This window comes from Mustela putorius, unplaced genomic scaffold, assembly GCF_011764305.1.
Source record: "Mustela putorius furo isolate JIRA1106 unplaced genomic scaffold, ASM1176430v1.1 tig00537227_pilon_pilon_pilon, whole genome shotgun sequence".
NCBI classification, from domain to species: Eukaryota; Metazoa; Chordata; class Mammalia; order Carnivora; family Mustelidae; genus Mustela; species Mustela putorius.
In genome coordinates this window covers 13,133,060-13,152,570 of record NW_025422368.1, presented here as the reverse complement: position 1 = coordinate 13,152,570, position 19,511 = coordinate 13,133,060, and the positions used below count along the sequence as shown (strand labels likewise).

The following is a 19,511-nucleotide window of genomic DNA, read 5'->3' as shown; positions in this document are numbered from 1 at the left end:
AAAAGGGGGTAGAGGGAATGAAAACTAAAAACAGGAAAACAGAGAAATGTCTGAAACCAAAAGTGTAGTCCTTTGAAAAGAGCAATAAAATTTATTAATCTCTGCTGGAGTGGCCAAGAAAAAGACGGTGAATACACAATTTACCAATATCAGAAGTTAAGAGGCTATATCTTCACAAATATTGCAATATAAAAGGATAATAAGGGAATATTATTAATAACTCTATCCCTATACATTCGACAACTTAGATAAAATGGATGAACCCCTCAAAAGACACAAACTATCAAAACTCACTCAAGAAGAAATAGGTAACTTGAACAGTCCCAAATCGATTAAAGCAATTGATTTTGTAGTTAAAAGCCTGCCTACAAAGAAAACTCCATGCCCGGAGGTTTTACTGGAAAATGTTATTGAACATTTAAAGAAGAGTTAGTATGAATTTTACACAATTTTTTCCAGACAATAGAAGAGGAGGGAATACTTTCCAACTCTTCTTGTGGGGCCAGCATTACCTTGATGCCAAAGCCAGACAAACATTACAAGAAAAGAATACTGACCAATATTCTTTATGAAATGGGCAAAAATCTTGAACAAAATGGTACCAAACTGAGTCTCCCAATATGTAAAAGGAACAATACATTACAACAAAGTGGGCTTTATGCTGAGAATGCAAACGAGTTCAACATTGAGAACTCAACGTAGTTCAGGATATTAACAGTTTAAGGAAGAAAAACCATATGATCATCTCAATATATGCAATAAAAACATTTGATAAAAATGCAACATTCATTCATGACAAAAGAATAAAATACTGTCCGCAAGACCAGAATAATAGGAACCTTCCTCATCATGATCAAGAGCCTCTACATAAATCTACATCTAACATTTTATCTTATAATGAAAACTTAAATGCTTCCTCTCTGAGACTGGGACAAGGCAAGGATGTCCGTCCTCACTGCTTCTACTCAACACCATATTGCAAGCACTAGTTAGTGCAATACGGCAATAAAAAGAAATAAAAAGCACATGTATGAGAAAGAAAAAAATGAAGCCATCTCAATTGCAGATGGCATGATTGTCTAGAAAATTCTAGAGAATCTAGAATTCTCTAGAATTAATGAGTACAGCAAGGTTACAGGATATTAAAAAATCAATTGTATTCCTATACACTAGTATATGGTAGGAGTTGGATATCAAAATTACAAAATAGTATTCTTCAAAATAGCACCAAAAAATGAAATACAGGGGCATCTGGGTGGTTCAGTGGGTTAAAGCCTCAGCGTTCAGCTCAGGTCATGATCCCAGGGTCCTGGGATCAAGCCCCACCTCCGGCTCTCTGCTCAGCAGGAAGCCTGCTTCCCCCTCTCACTCTGCCTGGCTCTCTGCCTACTTGTGATCTCTGTCAAATAAATAAATAAAATCTTTAAAAAAAAAAAGGAATACATAGATATGAATCTAACAAAATATATTCAGGTTCTGGCTGTTGAAAACCGCAAAATACTGACTAAACAAATAAAGGAAGCTATATACACTGTGTCTATGTGCTAAAAGACTTAATAATGTTAAGATGTCAATTCTCCAAAAACTATCTTGTAAATTCAAAGCAATCCCATTCAAACTTCCATCAGAATGTTTTGTCATTATAGGTAAACTAATCTAAAATTTTTATCAAAATGCAAAGAACCTTAAAATAGGCAGAACTATTTTGAAAGAGGGCTTACACCACCTGATGTCAAGACTTATTTTTTTTTTTTTAGGATTTTATATATTTATTTGAGAGAGAGCACGAGTGGGGGCAGGGGCAGAGGAGGAGGAGCAGAGTCCCCACTGAGCAGGGAGCTCAAGGCTGGCTTAATTCCAGGATGGGAGGAACATGACCTGAGCGGAAGGTGGACATTTAACTAACAGAGCCACTCAGGCACCCCAAGATTTATTTTAAAGCTCCAGTATTCAAAGAAGCATGGTATTGATAAAAGCATACACGCATCGATCAATGGTACAGAATCAAGTCTAGAGATAGATCCATACAAATATGGCCAATTGATTTTCAACAAATATGCAAAGGCAACTAAAATGTGTAAGTGGATAGTCTTTTACACAAGTGATGTCAGAACAAGGAGAATTCTTAAATATGACTCTAAAATCATGACCCACAAAAGAAAAGCATTGATAGACTGGTGGTCATCATCAAAATTTAAAACTTTGGTCCTAGAAAGACACTGTAGTGGAAATGAAAAGTTAAGCCAAACACTGGAAGAAAGTAATCCACACATCTGACAAAGGATTTATTAGAGAGTAAAGAACTTCCAAAACCCTCAATAAGAACACCCGTTAAAAAAAAAGTAGAAATGAACACACTTCACCAAAGAAGATATAAGGATGATAATTAATCACATGAAAGATGCTCAACAGAACCCAGCATGAGAGAAATACAAATTAAAATCACAATGAATCACTGCACATCTATTTGAATGACTAACAGAAACAAAACTGGCAATTCCAAATGCTGATGAGATGCAAAGCAATTGGAACACTCATACATTGCTGGAGGAAATGCAAAATGGGATAGCCAGTTTGCAATTTGATTTGCAGGTTTCTTATAAAGTTAAATACTTACTGTTTGACATAGAAATTCCAATCCTAGATATTCACCCAAGGAAAAAGAAAACTATGGTCACACAGAAACCTGTATGCAGATGTTTAAACAACCTTATTCTTGTCCTTTAAAACTGGAAACCACCCCCAAATCCTTCCACCAGTGGATAAACCAACTATTCAGCAATATTAAAAAATGAACTGATGGTGTAGCGCGGATGGATCTCAAATGCCTCATGCCTGATGAAAAGATGCTCAAGGATGCATGGGTGGCTCAGTGGGTTAAATCTCTGCCTTCTGCTCAGGTCATGATCTCAGGGTCCTGCGATCGAGCCCCACAGAGCCCCACATCGGGCTCTGCTCAGAGGGGAGCCTGGTCCCCTTCCCTGGCTTTGTGTGTCTGCCTACTTGTGATTTCTCTCTGATAAATAAATAAAAATCTTTTTTTAAAAAGACACCCAAAAGGCTATCTACTGTATGTTTCCTTCTTGAAAAGGCTCAACTACCAATCAGTTGTTGCCTGAGGTTAGGTTAGGGAGAGGTCTCAAGGCTAAAAGCCAAGATGATAGGACTTGGGCGGAAGGAGAGGGTTTGCCATAGTAATTATATGACTATGAATTTTTCAAAACATAAAAAGCTTTCTGATAAAAGCTAATTAAAAATAAAATAAATCCATAGGATCTAGTTTAAAAGAATTTCACTGGGTGATGGGTATTAAGGACGGTATGTGGGGTGATGAGCCCTGGGCGTTATGTGCAACTAGTGAATCGCAGAGCGCTGCATCTAAAACCAATGATGGACTATATGCTGGCTACCTGAATAGGATAATAAAAAATTAATTAATAAAAAAACACATAAAAATGTATAATATCTGAGGTGCGAAGGACAAACCAACTTTCACAAATGTAAAAAAATAGAAAATAAAATAAAATAATAAAGAAAATTTAAAAAAGAAAGCCTGAAAAAAAAATCACCTTACATTTCATCTTATATTTCCATTTGCCTTATTTTGCCCCTAAATAAGCTCTTTACTAATTAATCCATCACTATCAGTGGAAACACCTTGCTTCTGATTCTGGCTGATCTTTATCTCCCCATCTTTGACATATCTTTTTCTTATATTCCCCACCATCACTATCTCATTTGCAATCAATTACTGAGTTCTGCTGGTTTTCTTCTGTAATAGCTTCCACATTCACCTTCTCCTTCTCATTTCTTCAGCCACGTTTTCTCCATTTCACCCATCACAATATCCTATTAGCTAATTTCCCTGCCTAAATACAGTAAGCATTGTCTTTTTGTAACATAGTCTTTAAAATATCAGTTTCTTGCCTTTGATAGAAATCTTAAGTGGTTTCCCATTTTTCTATTACATTTGTTCGCAATGCCTCAAATTTCTTGACTATCTTACATAGCCTTTTCCATCTTCATGTTTTAAAAATCTCCTTTCATTCCAAACTGATAAAAAAAATACCTGCTATTTATTGTTTATTATATTTTAGGCACTGTGCTAACTTATCTCTTATTGTTTCTACTTCATCATGACAGCAATCCTGGGACATAGACTTATCCCCACTTTACAAATGGGGAAACTGAGGTCAAAGAAGCTATTTAGTTTCTCCTATGATCAGTCATCTAGTAAATGACTCCAGGTTCTATACTTGTGACTTCTAAATTCTTTGAAGTCCTTTAAATTTGACTTCATTTGATCCTCTACTACATGTCTTCTCAAATCATTTCTTTTCCTTAAATATTCTCTTCTTCCCAGCTCACCTTTGACAAATTCTTCCAGGAAAGTTCCTGACTACCTCTCACCACCATTTAATTGCCTTCAGCAAATGTTTTAAAGATCTCTTTTTCTTGCCACAAATTCTATATTGCTCCATAATCACTCTCTAAGATATTTCACATGTATATGTTTTATTTTCTCCCACTGCACAATCTGACTCATTCATTCACAAGAGAAAAATAACAGATTTAATGAGCACCTACATGCCCAGCAATGAGCAGGAGAGGTCACCGCTTCAAGGTCACAGCAGATTCCTCGAGAGCAGGAATTGTTTTTTCCCTTTTATTTTTCTCCCTTCCCCCATCCTCCCAAAGAACCTATTATGCTGCTTTCCATATGCTTTCAGGATGGGTGAGTGAATGTACTGGTTTGCCTTGGTCACAAATACAGAACATCTGAGAGCCGGCAAGGGCTATCACAGCCCTGTGAAATTTTATGTTGAAAAACCGCTAATGATGCCATCAGGCCTGGTGTCCTTCAGGGGAGAAAATGAGCTCTTGAGGCAAACATGTAGAAGCTGCAAACCATTTGTAATCAGAAAGTGAAGTATGCAACAAGGGATGCTTGCCAAGCTCAAGGACTCAGTGGCTTTAATGAAGAGATAGTATTACCAGTGGAAATCAAACTTGCCTACCAGCTGGATTATCTCATCTACACAATGAGCTTTACTGGCTGATAACCACAGGTTCCTGAGAAATTAAGCAGACCCACAAATTACCTGCATAACATTCTGGCTAGACGTTGGAAAGTTGAATTAATTGCCTGAAAATAAATGAATGGGGTAGGGCCAAGAATTGCCTCATTAGTATTCAGCAACATGGCTGTTTTAGGAAGAAAAGGAGAGAGGGAGGAAGGCGAAACAATGGGAAGTAGGAAGGGGAGGGGAACTGGGAAGAATAATGAGGGAAATCGTTATTTTACGAGTGCATTATGGGCACCCTTTTTTTCTGATTAGTTATAGAATTTGCTATCCTAGCCCAGCTCACAATTGGAAGGTAAAACTCCGCCTGTTCTAACGGAGCAGACACTACGCAGGGCCCAACAATTCATACATGTGCAAAACGGAAATTGATTAAGCACATGGACACTTTCCTTGCATTTCCCAAATGACAACAGAATTCAGGTGTTGGGTTTTGGGTTTTTTTTTGTTTTTTGTTGTTGTTGTTGTTTTGGCAAGAAAGCAGAAAATGGAGAGAAACAGTGCCCAACAGGTGCGCCACTGAAACATTTTCATCAGGGGCTTTATTCCAGCAAGCACTACAGCTAAAGCCCGAACCCTCCAGGCATAATTACATTTTTTCTTACAGTGGCTTTAATTTCTTCAATTAATAATTCTGCTCAGTCTTAAAAACTACAGTTGGGAAGCTCTGTCTTGTGACATGCATGGGCACAGCCAGCTGCTCCAAGGCTTCCAGTTAATAAGTCGTTAAAGGATGCTGTTCCTCCGCAGCCCCCTGGAAAAAAGCCACACCAAGACCATGACATGAAGGGGATGTGGAGGCTAGTTTGGTGGCCAGACTCAGACTAGCAAGCAGCTCCCTGAAGGAGGACCTTTTACTATAACTCATCAAGAGCTCTTCCTGAGGACCAGTGGCAACTTCTATTTGAATTACAATCACTTCCTCAAGTCAGAGGGGTTTTTTAATTGTTGTTTTTTGGTGTTTGTTTGTTTTTCCAGAATCACTGACTTTTCAAAGACCTTCCACACTGATTTTATTTAAATCCTTCAAGATAAATCCCAAAATTTAAAAGTAAAACTGCTACAATTTGCTTTTATTCATTAGTGGGCTACTTTCTTTTGTTGTCAGGAGTGGTTATCTCTTCTTACGATGTGTGTGACTTGAGCAACTTCCAGCGAAAATACTTTCCTCAGGGGCACTGTGGCTCAGTTGGTTGCATGTCCAACTCTTCGTTTCAGCTCAGGTCATGATCTCAGGGTCTTGGGATCAAGCCCAGGTTCTGATAGAGCTCAACACTCTGTGGGGAGTTTGCTCAGGATTTTCTTTCTCCGTCCCCTTCTGCCTCTCCCCTGCTCCTGCTCGCTCTCTGTCTCCAATAAATAAATAAAAGTAAAATCTTAAAAAAAAAAATGCTTTCTTCACTTTGAGTGCTGAGAATATGCTCATCTGTGAGACTTAAATCTACATTTCTCTTCATTTTAAGATTTCATCTAATTATCTTCACCACAGGCTTTAGACCATGAGACACCTTAAGATTATATATATATTTTTTAAAAGAGTATTTTTATGTTCCCTCTAAGTTTCTTTGTCTTTCAAACATCAAATAGCTTTTATTTTGCTTACACTCTTCTTTTTCAGTAACTCCTAAAATACAGCTATACGCTGGCAATAATCTTAAAAGCAAAAATATTCTCTCTGACCTACGATATATCTTGGGTGAGGATGTCTGCTTTTCTTTCTTTATATCCAGTAACATAAAAGTGAATATCTCTTTTTATCATATGTAGCAAAAATATTTTTAACCTCACTTCAAAAAACAAAGGAGATTTTGAAGAAGGAAATCAATCATCACCAAGTATACATTGAGATTCTATTTTGAGTCCTGTCCTACCCACTACGATTATATGGAAGAAACGGAATTCCAACTTGTGTTTATGGATGTTTTCTTCTTTTGTTTATTTCAAAGAAGTTGGGCCCAAATGATTATGCCGGTGATTCAGGTGTTACCACGTTCTTTTTTCCCAGTAACAATCTCTTTGACTCTCTGCATATTTCAGGTTGTCTTAGGTTCAACCTGAAAATTCTCATTCATAGGATGTTTGTCAGCCCTAGGATACAAGCTTATGGTTTCATGTTTGACCTTGATTTTTTTGTGTTATTTTGGACTTGCTGAATTCCTTTTTCAGTTAGAGTGCTTTGGGTTGTAAATATAAGAAAAATCCAAATTGGCTTCAACAATAAAGAGCATTTATTGACTAAAGTAACTGAAAAAGTCCAGAGTGAGAGTTACAATCAGGTTTGGTCTGAGTGGAGGGCCACTTCTCTGTTTTCTTCATCCCCATCCTCCTTGGGATGTCAGTTTCAACCTTGGAATGGAAGAAAGAGCCTCTTCTCACACTCTTTGTCAGGGGGTGGCAAACTAGAACCCAAAGGCCAAGCGTTTTTCACATCTTTTTATAAAGGAAATTATACTGGATCACCCTCTCATTCATTTACGTGCTGTCTATGACTGCTTTCATGCTGTAAGAGCAGAGTTAAATAATTATCCATAGCCCACAAAACCTAAACTATTTTGTGGCAGTCCCTTTATAAAAAAAAAAGTTTTCCTTTCGGTTCTTGCTGTGGCTCTTTTCTTGAGAGCTAGGAAACTTCTTTCCCACAAATGTCAATAAATCTCTTGTGACATGGTCATAACTCAACCAGTCTGTGTCCAAAATAATGCCAAACTCTGGCTGGCTCCAGCCTACTGTGGCTCAGAATATAGGGCTGCCCGTAAAGTAATCAGAGGTTCATAGGAGTAGATATGATTGCTGTATCATTGGGACGGAGTGAAATGAAACTGTACACAGAACTGTATCTGGAGATTGTCCAAAGTTACACACCTAAAATTGTCAAGTTACCAGCCATTTTAAGCAAGGAAAAACAATTATAGTAATGTGGGAAAGCATGATAAAGGAGTTTTCTTCATGAATGGAAACACCATGGCTCAAGCTCTAGCCATAATAATTTAACTTTGTCAGTGATGATCCTTTTTTAAAAAAATACACATTATTTTGAAAATAACACCACATGTAGAAGGTATAGATATTAAACTAGCAGAATTTTTTCTAAATTTACTGAGGTTATCAGTTACCTTGGCCCGCAGTGAACCACACCCTCCATGTTCACATCTTTATAGAATCTCCTCCTCTTCAATTTTAAAGGAAACTATGGTTTTCTTTAACCAAGAGAATTTAGCAGATGTGTTGCTGTGTGAGTTCTGGATCTGACAGTCTGCATCCTGAAAGCCCTGAGTCACCTCACACGATGTCTACCTACTCTACTTAAGAGACCAAAACAAGGGTGCATGGGTGGCTTCATTGATTAAGCAAATGCCTTCAACTCAGGTCATGATCCTGGAGTCCTAGGATAGAATCCCACATAGAGCTCTCAGCTCCACAGGGAGTCACTTCTCCCTCTGACCTTCTCCCCTCTCTTGCTCTCTTTTACTGTCTCTCTCAAATAAATAATAAAATCTTTAAAAAAAAAAAAAAAAGAGAGAGAGAGACCAAAACAGGTAGACTCTGTGGAGAGGCCACCTGGAGAGAAGGTCCCTGAGATCATGGGAATAGAGTCCCAACCATTCCACCAGCCTAGCCAAGCCTAAACTTAGATAGGCCAACAACAGAATATAGCCATACGAGTGACCATTGGAAAAACCATCTGAAGAACCACCAAACTGAGCCAGTATAGATTGCAAAATTGTCACAAATGAAATGGTTGTTGTTTGAGGCCACAGAGTTTTGTTACATAGCAATATATAACTGAAGCACTTACCATCATCCTTTTAGAAGCAGAGGTAATAATAATTATCATTATTTAGTCCAATTATAATAATAATTACTTTTATTAATATTTAGTCCAATTATTTTTGTGTCAAGGAAGAAAACTGAGAGACAGAATAAGTGACCTGTTCTGAGTTCTACAACATCTTCCCCTTCAACACCTAGCTTCTCAAAAAGCCTTCTTCCTCAATTTTTCTGGTGTGACAGGGAACAAAAGGGAAGGAATGGAAGGGGAAAATGGAAAAGACACAGAATAAGAGAGAAATACGAAATTTAAAAACCGAGCCCACTGGCCACATAGTCTGGCGTCTGGCCTGGGGTGAACAGAGCAATCTCTGTCTACAACAATCTCTATCTCTACAATCTAGTCTACAATCTCTACAACAATGTTGTATACTCTGTGCAGGTATGTACTCATAGGACTCAGAAACCTGGGAAATCTGTAGTACGGTAGATAACTATTAACGACTGAATGTCATTTCTACCAACTGCATGTTACTCTCACTACCTCATTTCGCACTGCATGCTTCTGAGAAAATATTTTTCAAGTCATACAGGGGCGGATCAGCCTACAGAGTCAATAGACATCAACAGGCACCCAGTTGGCTCTGAACCAGGCTGCACAAAATGATAGCACTTCAAGATTTTCGAGCGGATGAGATTTCCCAGGTGAGGATTTACTAGAAGTGCCTAATACTATAAGGTCTGTCAGGTTCTTTCACACTGGCCCAGGGCTCGTGCCTTCTGAGGCATTTTATAAATAAGTAAGTTACCCTATTCTCTAAAGACTCTAGATGGAAACACTTTAATAAAGCAGACCTAATTTTTCAATCTCACCTTTTGTAACTGGGTGAGAATGAGCTATTCTTCATGTTCTTGTAGCTTGACAGGAACAAGAAAGTGTACCAAATCATTAATTCTCTAATTTGCCCACATAACATAAAACCAGCTGGCTTTTAATATTTAATTAAATTAGTGTGCTCCCCGACTGAGTTCTAATATTCCAATTTCAATTTTCAGCACAAAGCTAATATAAAACCAAAAAAGCACTGAGTGATGTGGAAAGGGAAAATGTGACCTTGATAGGATAATGTGAAGGCATCTAAGATGAAAAGAAATCCTTTTTTTTTTTTTCCTTCAGCAATATAAAATGTCCGAAGTTAGCATCCTGACTAAAAGTATCTCATCTCTTTTAAGAAGTCACATCATGTGGTAAAAATACACGCACATAGGAAGACAGTTCCTTTTTTCCTTCATAAGTCCTTTGTCCACTTGTTATTTTCTCAAGAATGAGTCCCAGGTATTGTACAGGGAGTATGAGAGTGAGGATGAAAGGCATTGTCTCTACCCCTGGAGGAGCTCACTGTCTCTACTTCTTGCTAGGGATCTTGTAGTCAGGTGTGCATGCCGTCTTGGACAAGCTTAAACTTTGAGCTTCCAACCCCATCTCTAGAATGGCTATGTTAACAACACTTAGCTCACGCCATCTCTGTGAGGATGACATGGCATCATGTCTGGTGACAAAGCTTAGTACCTTGCAGAGCGGCAATAGCCTGAGAGTTGAAGTCATGAGGTACTTTGCATAGGCTTTTTTTTTTTAATGTTTTATTTCTTATCCAAATTTTCTTTTTAATAAGAGGAATAAAACAGTAATTAGTAAACATTGAATCACTCCTGTTTCAAACCTACTTACATCTCATCACTCTCATTAACTATTTACTAAACATCTTTATAGACTATATCATTTACCCTTATTCTGTATGTATAAACCAAAAGTAATATAAAATTGCTGCTCTTAAGCAGTTTGCTTAAATTTACTTGAATGACATCATACTATCATTATTACTCATAATTGTATTGCTGAGGTCTGCTCAAGATTATTTATACAGTTGACCCTTGAACAATATGGGCACAAATCCTCATGAAGTAAAAAATTCACATTTAACTTTTTTTATTAAATTGATTTATTTTTAGAAAAACAGTATTCATTATTTTTCTGAAAATAATGAATACTGTTTTTGTGTAGGCTTTTGTTGCTATTGGTGTGCAGTTGTATTTATGGGAGGCCGGAGGAAAGGATTCTGCTATGTCTATTTTGTAATGGGTCACTTCTCACTTACACGCAGTAAAATGGGCTGACATCTGGCCTCAAGAAATTCAACTTGGGGATGTTTCATCTGTAACTCTCCTTATGAAATGTTTCCTGCCTTGAATAGCAGATTCTATAGTCAGGGCCGGTGTGTTTCTTGTTTGTTTTAATTGGATTGGATTATGTTGAGCTTACACAAACTGTCTTTCTTAGCTTTTTTTTGTGGTAACTTTATCCCGTGTGCTTTTAGGATAACTGCTGAGTTTTTGTTTGTCTCTCCTACTTCTCTGTTTTTTGTTCCTCATTCAGGGCATTCTAGGGCACCATGGTACAAAGCTGGTGGGTGCAGGTGAGTGGAGACGATGCCCGGAAAGTATTCAGTGAAGTAATAGACCACCAGGCTGTGGATGTCACCATATGGTATGTCTGGCCCCACAGGGCAGTGGTGAAGTGGGCCTGGACCAGCACTCAAGGTCAAGGCCAATAGATACATACTGAAGATGAGCCAAGGGCCACGTAGACACAGAATTTCACAGGGGACACACACTTCCACTTTCCCCCTGCCTCTTCTGTGTGGCTTTATGGCATAGTTATTCATTCAGCTGCCCAGACAAGGTTTCAGAACCATCCTTGATTCCTCCATTTTGTTACCCACCTCACTCCATGGATAAACTGCTCATTTCACCTCAGAAACCACTTGACTTCTGTTCCCTCTTTTGCCTTCCACCCTCAGTACCTCAGGCCCAGCCTCCGGGACATCACAGTTGTGCTATTTCAACAATATCCTACACACCAGCCTCCCTACAGTATAATGCCTACTGGATAACGTACACCTCCTTAAAATGGATTCAGCTCTTCCTGTGGAAAGTTCAGCTCTTCCTGTGGAAAGTCCAGCTCTTCCTTCTCTTTTACCAACCACAAGCCCCGACTCCAGGTACTAAATTTTGAAGCTGCACCAGGGACCTTTCTATTCCCCAAACACACCTCGTGCCTTTGCTCATGGAGTTGTCTCTGCCTGGAATGTCAATGTCACTCCATTCACTGGAGTCTATTCATTGCATCAAGCAAACCCCCACTTACTCTTGGCAGACAAGTCACCTGCTGCTACTTCTCTATATAGCTTTCCATGGCCCTCCAAGACAGGATTAATCATTCCTGATTCTTTGTCCCTGTGTCCACATACCCACAATTTTCTTAATTTATTCATCCATTTTTTCAAAGAAATAGTGAGGTGTGAGAAAATGAGTATATCCTCTTGAAAGTCTATCTCCAAATCCTAGAAAAGTGACTCATAGTGTGACTCATGGACATGCTGAATAAGTGCTTAAATGGAATTGTTGAATTATCTTTTTTAAAATCCACAGGTAGCCACAGTCGTGAACTACCTCTCTTGAACTTTATAGCATATGATTCATTTTTGAAAAATTATTTTTCTGATAACAAAGGTAATATTAAGTCACTGCAAAGATTTAGAAAATACAGAAAAAAACATAAAAAAGAAAATAAAAATCACTTAATAAACCCCAATTCAGAGATAGTTAACATTAATAAGTTGATCCACTCCCTTTTGGTACACTTATGATACATACAAATTTTATGTTAATTTTGTAATAATTTTATCATTATTTAGGATAGCAAACTTACTCTCCTTGAAATGACAACATATGTGTCACTATCAACTGTCAATTTATTTCAGTTCCATGGGTCTTGGAATTAGTGTGAATTCATAGTTTCTCTATATTGAAACAGAATTCCAGATGCTATCTGAAGGTAAGCTTTGTTTCCATATACATTTTATACATTTGCAGTTGTACATATCAATGGCTTTTAACTTTTTTTTTTCCACTTCATGTTATACCATCAAGCTTTCTTCCCTGCTAGTAAGTATTCTTCCCAACATCACCTTTAATGGTATGTATCATGGACTAAATTGTGTGCCCCCCCAATCATACATTGAAGTTCTAACCCCAGTACCTCTAAATGTCATTGTATTTGGAGATAAGCCATTAAGGGAGTAATTAAGTTAAAATGAGACCAATAACGTGGATTCTAACCCAATCTGATTGGTGTCTTTAGAAGAAGAGGACATTTAAACACACAAAGAGACACAGGGGTGCACATATACCGAAGGATGACTATGTGAAGAGCCAGCAAGAGGATGACCATTGACAAGTCAAGGAGAGAGGCCCCAGAAAAAACCAAACTTGCTGACACCTTGATCTCAGACTTCCAGCCTCCAAAACTATGAGAAATTTCTGTCGGTTAAGCCACCCAGTTTGTGGTATTTAGTTATGGCAGCTCTAGCAAACAAATATACTATACATTGTAAAATTTCATTATACTGCTTCTTATAATTTATTTAACTCACCTATCGTTGGATGCCAATTTCTCTTCAATAGAAACAGTGTTGTTGTGATGTCTATCTTCATAAAGAAATCCTTATCAGATTGACTGTTTCCTTAGAAAAGCTTTTAAATATTTCCCAGCGCAAAAACATAATTTTTTTCAGAAAAATTTAGAAAATACAGCAAAAAGAAAAAAGTAACATAACGCTATTATCCAAATACAGGTGATAGGTTGTAATTTCTTCTGGTCCTTTTTCTCCTCCCTCATTTGAGTGCTTTAAAATATGATTCTACTATTTATGAATTTATACTTTGCCTCTTAAATCTAACATAGGCATTATTTCACATCGCTTCATACTCTAGTTAAGTATTTTAATGGTTCCATAATAGGTGGGCTCAGTAAGAAAAGAAAAACTGAACATTCCCTGACTACTCTTTTCCTTGTATCTGGTGTTTGGACTTTGTAACAGAGTACAGCCTAAGCTGCTAGAAAGAAAAAGAGGAAGTATCGCCGGCCAGCAGCGATAATAACGACCCTCCGACTGGCTGGGTTTCAAAAAGGGGGCTTCTTTATTTCATATGGCCATCGCTTATATAGGGGAGCTAAGCCAATCAGCATAGACAGTGATATGCATCCACCAATCTTAAGCTTGTTACCAAGTGCCCACAGCATAGCAATAGTTCAACAGCCAATAGGTAGTACTTCCTGTTTACAATCAGTCACTCTAGACACACCTTCTGGCAAATCGCCAGGCGCCATTTTGCAAAGCTCTGCGGTTGACGGATCTCCGGGCCCCTGGAGCATCCGCCCTCGACAAGGAAGGAAGGAAAGAAGGAGGAAGGGAGGGAAGAAGAAAGGAAGGCCGGTAGGCAGTCAGAAGGAAGAAGGGAGGAAGGAAGGAAGGAGGGAGGGAGGGAAAGAGGAAGAGAGGAAGGAAGCAGAAGGAGAAGGAAGGAGAGTGGGAGGGAGAGAAAATAAAAGAAAGACAAGACAATTCAGTGGCTTAACCTAGATGGCAGTATATTTCTCGATCACGATGACACAACAGTCCATAAGCCGACAGGGATCTCAAACTGGTGGTACGGCTCTGTCTTTCATGGCTTCTGCTTGTGTGCCCCAGGTTGTTACTCTAGCCCTCGTTATCTCCCGCGTAGCAAGAAGTGAGGAAAGGACCAAGGCCATGCCCTCACAATCCCCGTAATGCCAGAACCCAGGAGCAGTATGCAGGCCTTCTACCCTCTACTCTTGGCCTTAACTTAGCCTCTTGGCCACATCAGTGACAAGAGAGGCTGGACACTAACTTTCGTTTGAAAATAAAAAAAAATATTGAATCCGATGACATTTATGCAATGCACATGTGTGCCCAGGACTTTCTGCAGTTACTTCCTTTAATAATCTTTTACTAGATATTATCATCAGCATGGCAGCTGGGGGTCACTGGGACTCCAGATAGATTAAATAACCTGCCCAAGGTCACTCTCCAAGGTCACAGCCCTTCTGTCATCCAGCAGCATCTGAATCTGAATCTATATGACTCCAAAACCACTGCTCTTCTGGCTACATTTATTACCACATTTCCTTATTAGCCTGAAAATCGAAATCTGAAAAACAGGTACAGGGTTTCCTTCTGAGACTTCTGAATTTTTAAAAATAATTCTTATTAGAATTAATATTCTGTGTCATGCTTCCAAATACAGATTTAGTAGAAAATATTGTTAGGTGGTTTTAGAATAAGTTGGATGTCTGGATTTCTGAGACTACTTAGAGTAAAAAACAGCTATTTATAATCCCTCAGTTTGCTCCCGTGTAAATCATGACAGTGACAGTTACTGTTTTTCACATGTTCCCAGATCTCAGAAAATAGGCCTTTTTTGTGACAAAGTAAACTGGGGGAAAAAGAAAAAAAAAAACACTCCTCTATACTATTAGCACAATAATGGTGATATTATTGTTTGGCTAGGGGCAAGGTCAAAGGCATAATCACAGAAATTCTAGCCTTTCTTCACATAATGAGAAAATAAATAGAAACATGGCAAAATGGACTTGCTTTTTAGGAAAACTAATGAGGCAGTCAGCTGCACTGCTCTCTGTTGGGGAGATTGCACTGGAATTGGAGCACCTGCCTTCCCGGAACCACCTTCGCATCAGAAACTCTGATTTGCAGGACAGGAGATGGGGCCAGAAGGGAGGAACATCAGCCTGCATGCCTCAGCGGAGTTCCCCCCAAAATAGACTGGGTCTCCCAACTACGAGACATGGAAGAGGCTGAGCAAGGGGTATATGGACTATTCTCTCAGAAGACCTGAGCCACACAGAAACCCTTCAATGACATGGTTCACAAGTATGAGTAAATTAGACGAGGTGACTACCTGTTCTCCCCACACTCCATGTAGCTTTCCTGAGCCCTGCCGCGGCTTAAGGCCAGCATGCGGAAGTTTGGTGTGGGGAAGACTGTCGGAGGGCAGTTATTCCAAGAGAGGCAGCCTCCACTGTCTCTCCAGGACCACAGTAGACAGTAGATGAGGAAACAGGAGAGAGTTCCCTGGTTGCAACCTGCCCTTGGCTTCCCCTCTTCCCCACCCCTGCAGGAAGCAGGGAACTTTCTTCAGCTTAGGATAGAGGGGACCTTTTCACACCAGGCTGCATATGTGTGTGTGGTAAAGCTGACTCCAGGTCACGGACACGTGAGCAAAATGGTGAGGGCTTACAAATTCTGTGGCCTCTCCCTGAGAGTGGCAAGGGTTAACTGAATAGAATATACAATCATTAAATAATATGAGTCATTTTTTTGGTAATATTCGACATTAGCTTCTAAAAGGCTTCTGCTGATTATGTTTTATTACCTGGTTTGTTAAGCATCTATTGTAAAGTGCTGTTAAATTATCATGAATTAGCTTTCCTCCCATGGAAGTGTCACCTGAATGTACTTAGCTAGCTCGTCAATGCCACAAATGTGTAATTATTTGTTTTATTAAGCAGTGTTGTTGCCTTTTACACATTACGAAGTGCTTTTTCATTAGTCGTACTTGGAAAAAAAAAGTTAAATTATTATACAATGTGACGTTCTTAGATATGGCATTTTACTCACAAAATTCTAAAATTTTTAACAGTTTCTTGGCCCTCTGATACTACTTAGAATTTTATCTTTGATCGACAGATCAAAGACCATAGTGAGAATCTTATTAACGCTCTGAAACTTCTCGCAATAAAATCAACGTAAACAGAGAATGTTCCATAAAACTCCAGGACTTTCATGCATTCCCAGAAACCTATTCTGGGGACGCCCAGGGTAAGAAACTCTGAGGTAAAGGATTTTGAATATTCTTAAATTATGCAAAACGATTAATTTTCTGATACTGTTCCCTGGACTTTTTCAGTCATCGCTGCAGGAAAGAAGGAGAGGACAAACATCTATCACCATACTGGCGGCAAAGACAAAGGTTATTTCTCTTTGGATTTTGTTGGTTAAAAAAATAATGCTCCAGTCCTTAAGCTTCCATATGAGCCAAGGATATATTGTCCAGCACCTTTTCCCAGTTGAATTTTATATGGAAAGAAAATTACTTCGGTCATTTCGGCTGTGCCACATCTTAAAGAACTGAGAAAGCAAGTCCCGGAGTAAACTTATTGAGTGTTCCCTCTGTGGTTAACACTTGTGGTCGATAGTGTGCCAAGTGCCTTCCAAGCATTGTTGCATTTAATTCTTAAAGCAAGCATATAAGAAAGCTACTGTTTTTATTGTCCTCTGACTTATAAGGAAATGGAGAGAAGCAGTGACTTGGCTGAGGTCACGCTGTTGGTTTACAGTGGGGCTGGGACACAGTTTTTCTTTTCTGACAGCCAGGCAAAAGCCATCAGAAACATGTGTCTTTTATCTGAAGTTCTAGGAGGGAGGAGCATGTTTATCTGATTTCAAAGAAACAAGTGATCTAAATCAATTTGCACCTGCCCTTGATTTTGTGCAAATTTATTTATAAGGAATTGTGAAAAGGAGATAGTCCTAAATTCAGAAAAATTTAAATAGTCTTAAATCAAGCATCCCATTTGTCCCATTTGTCCAGAAAGAAAAAAAAATGGCAAAAGGCAGAACAGTAAATCTTTTCCATAGCAAAATTATCACAAGGCTATGTGGAGCCTTCCAAGCTCGACTTTGCCCCTTTGAATGGAAACTGCAAATCACTGGGTTATCGTGGGCTCTAAGTAGTGAGTCCATTAATCTCTTTCACTCTTCATTTGCCTCAGATCTGATTTGACTTTGTGATAATGCATGGCTCTGATCACCCTGTGCCCTCCTAGATATGGAGTCTTCAGAGAAAGCTACAAGCAAAGAGGGCTGGTGGCTCAGTCCTAACCGGGTCTCAGGATGAGGAATGACAATGTTTGAAAGCATCTTCAACATAATTGTGGTACCCAAGAGAACTTTCAAGATATAAGCCAGCAGTAAAATAGTTGTAGAACTGAAGAGCAAAGCAGAAACCGTAAATGAATTATTATAACCGCTCCAATTCAGTGTAAAGTTTTTGCTTCTAAGGGCATAACACTTAGGTACCTACTGAGCGTATGTACGTGCATCTGTGAACCGCAGTGGTTAATCAAGTTAAAATTCAAGGTTGGGGTTTTGGTTTCTTGTTTTGTTCTGTTCACATGAGAAGGGGAGATATGGAACAGTTGAATTACTCGAAGTCTCCCTAAAATTGGTGGTGGCAGGGCTTAGTCCAATGTCCTCTCTGCTTTGTTCTTACTCTAGTGTAGACCAGGGGTAGGCAAACTTCTCCTTTAAAGGTCAGACACTAAACATTTTAGGCGTTGCAAGCCATACTGTCCTTGTATCCACTACTCCACTATGCCACTGGAGCGTGGAACCAGCCATAGACAATAACAAGGAATCAGTGTGTGCTCCAGCAAGATTTTCGTTTCCCAACAGGCTGCTGGCTGGATCCCGCCGGCAGATGGTAAATTGCCGACACCTGGCTCTAACTACAAATTCCCTCACGGCCATTTATTAATTACAGGATTGGATCTAGTTGTTCGGTCTCTCTCCACCTCGGTTTCCTCCTCCAGTGAAACACACTTTTTCCCCACAGTGACAACAGTGTTTCTCGGATACATTTACCCTAAGTGGTTTAAATAGAACAGGGTTCGGGGAATCTCACTCTTCAGGTTTATAAAAACAGATAAATATGCATACCTATGTGTGGAATTTATTGAATACCTATTATATGCTAAATATTGTATTAAATGCTTTACGTATATTGTCAAATGTAATCCTCATAACTGTCTGTCAGCATAGATGCCGGGTGATTCAGAGACGATAGGGAATTTGCCAAGCTGCACAGCTCCTAAAGTGTAGAACTGCAGTCAGCTGCTTATACAAGCTTCTCTTGGGCCTCTACCTTGTACTGTCTTTCCATGGACTCTTTATTTTATCATTGTTTTTAAGATTTTATTTATTTATTTGACAGAGATCACAAGTAGGCGGAGAGGTAGGCAGAGAGAGGGAGGAAGCAGGCTCCCCGCTGAGCATAGAGCTGGATGCGGGGCTCAATCCTAGGACCCTGGGATCATGTCAAGGCAGAGGCTTAACCCATTGAGCCACCCAGGCGCCCCTATTTTATCATTTTATTCTATTGTGGAAAGAACACTTAACAGATCTGCCCCCTTAACAAATTTTTCAGTGTGCAATGCATTATTGTTGACTATATGCACAATGTATACAGCAGATCTCTAGACATTATTTATCTTGCTTAACTGAAACTTTAGGCTTATTGATTAGCAACGCCCCACTTCTCCCTTCCCCCAGCCCCTGGAAACTACCATTCTACTCTTCACTTCTATGAATTTGACTACTGGAAATACTTCTATAAGGGGGATCCTGTCACGTTTGTTTTTGTGTGACTGGCTTATTTCACTTAGGATATTGTTTCTCAATAAGGGCATCCTGGTGATCTTCTTGAAGCATCATGAAGGTCAGGGTGTCATGTACATGAAACACAAGTCATTTTTTATGGGGGACAATCTCCTGCCCAGATCTAAACATTCACTGGGCTATGTTTTTCTAGTGGGCAAAGTGATACTACTACAGTTTAAGATGAGGGTCCTCTCTCATTCTATGCCTGCTTCCTCTTTTCACTTTTAGCTCCAATGACTGGCAAACACACTTTCTCCCTCTTGAAGGGAAGTATATGGGT

At 39.1% G+C, this 19,511-nt stretch overlaps 1 long non-coding RNA gene across 3 annotated transcripts; it reads left to right on the top strand.

Annotated features, from left to right (window-relative positions):
- Nucleotides 1–13,985: 13,985 nt before the first annotated feature.
- LOC101690685 lies at nucleotides 13,986–18,477 on the top strand. 3 transcript variants are annotated; one of them, XR_006604692.1, is made up of 4 exons: nucleotides 13,986–14,188; nucleotides 16,481–16,612; nucleotides 16,701–16,763; nucleotides 17,620–18,477. It is a non-coding gene; the product is annotated as an uncharacterized LOC101690685 (long non-coding RNA). The 3 variants fall into 3 exon arrangements; XR_006604694.1 differs by lacking the exon at nucleotides 16,481–16,612; XR_006604693.1 differs by lacking the exon at nucleotides 16,481–16,612 and having other exon boundaries at nucleotides 17,566–18,477.
- The last annotated feature ends 1,034 nt before the right edge of the window (nucleotides 18,478–19,511 follow it).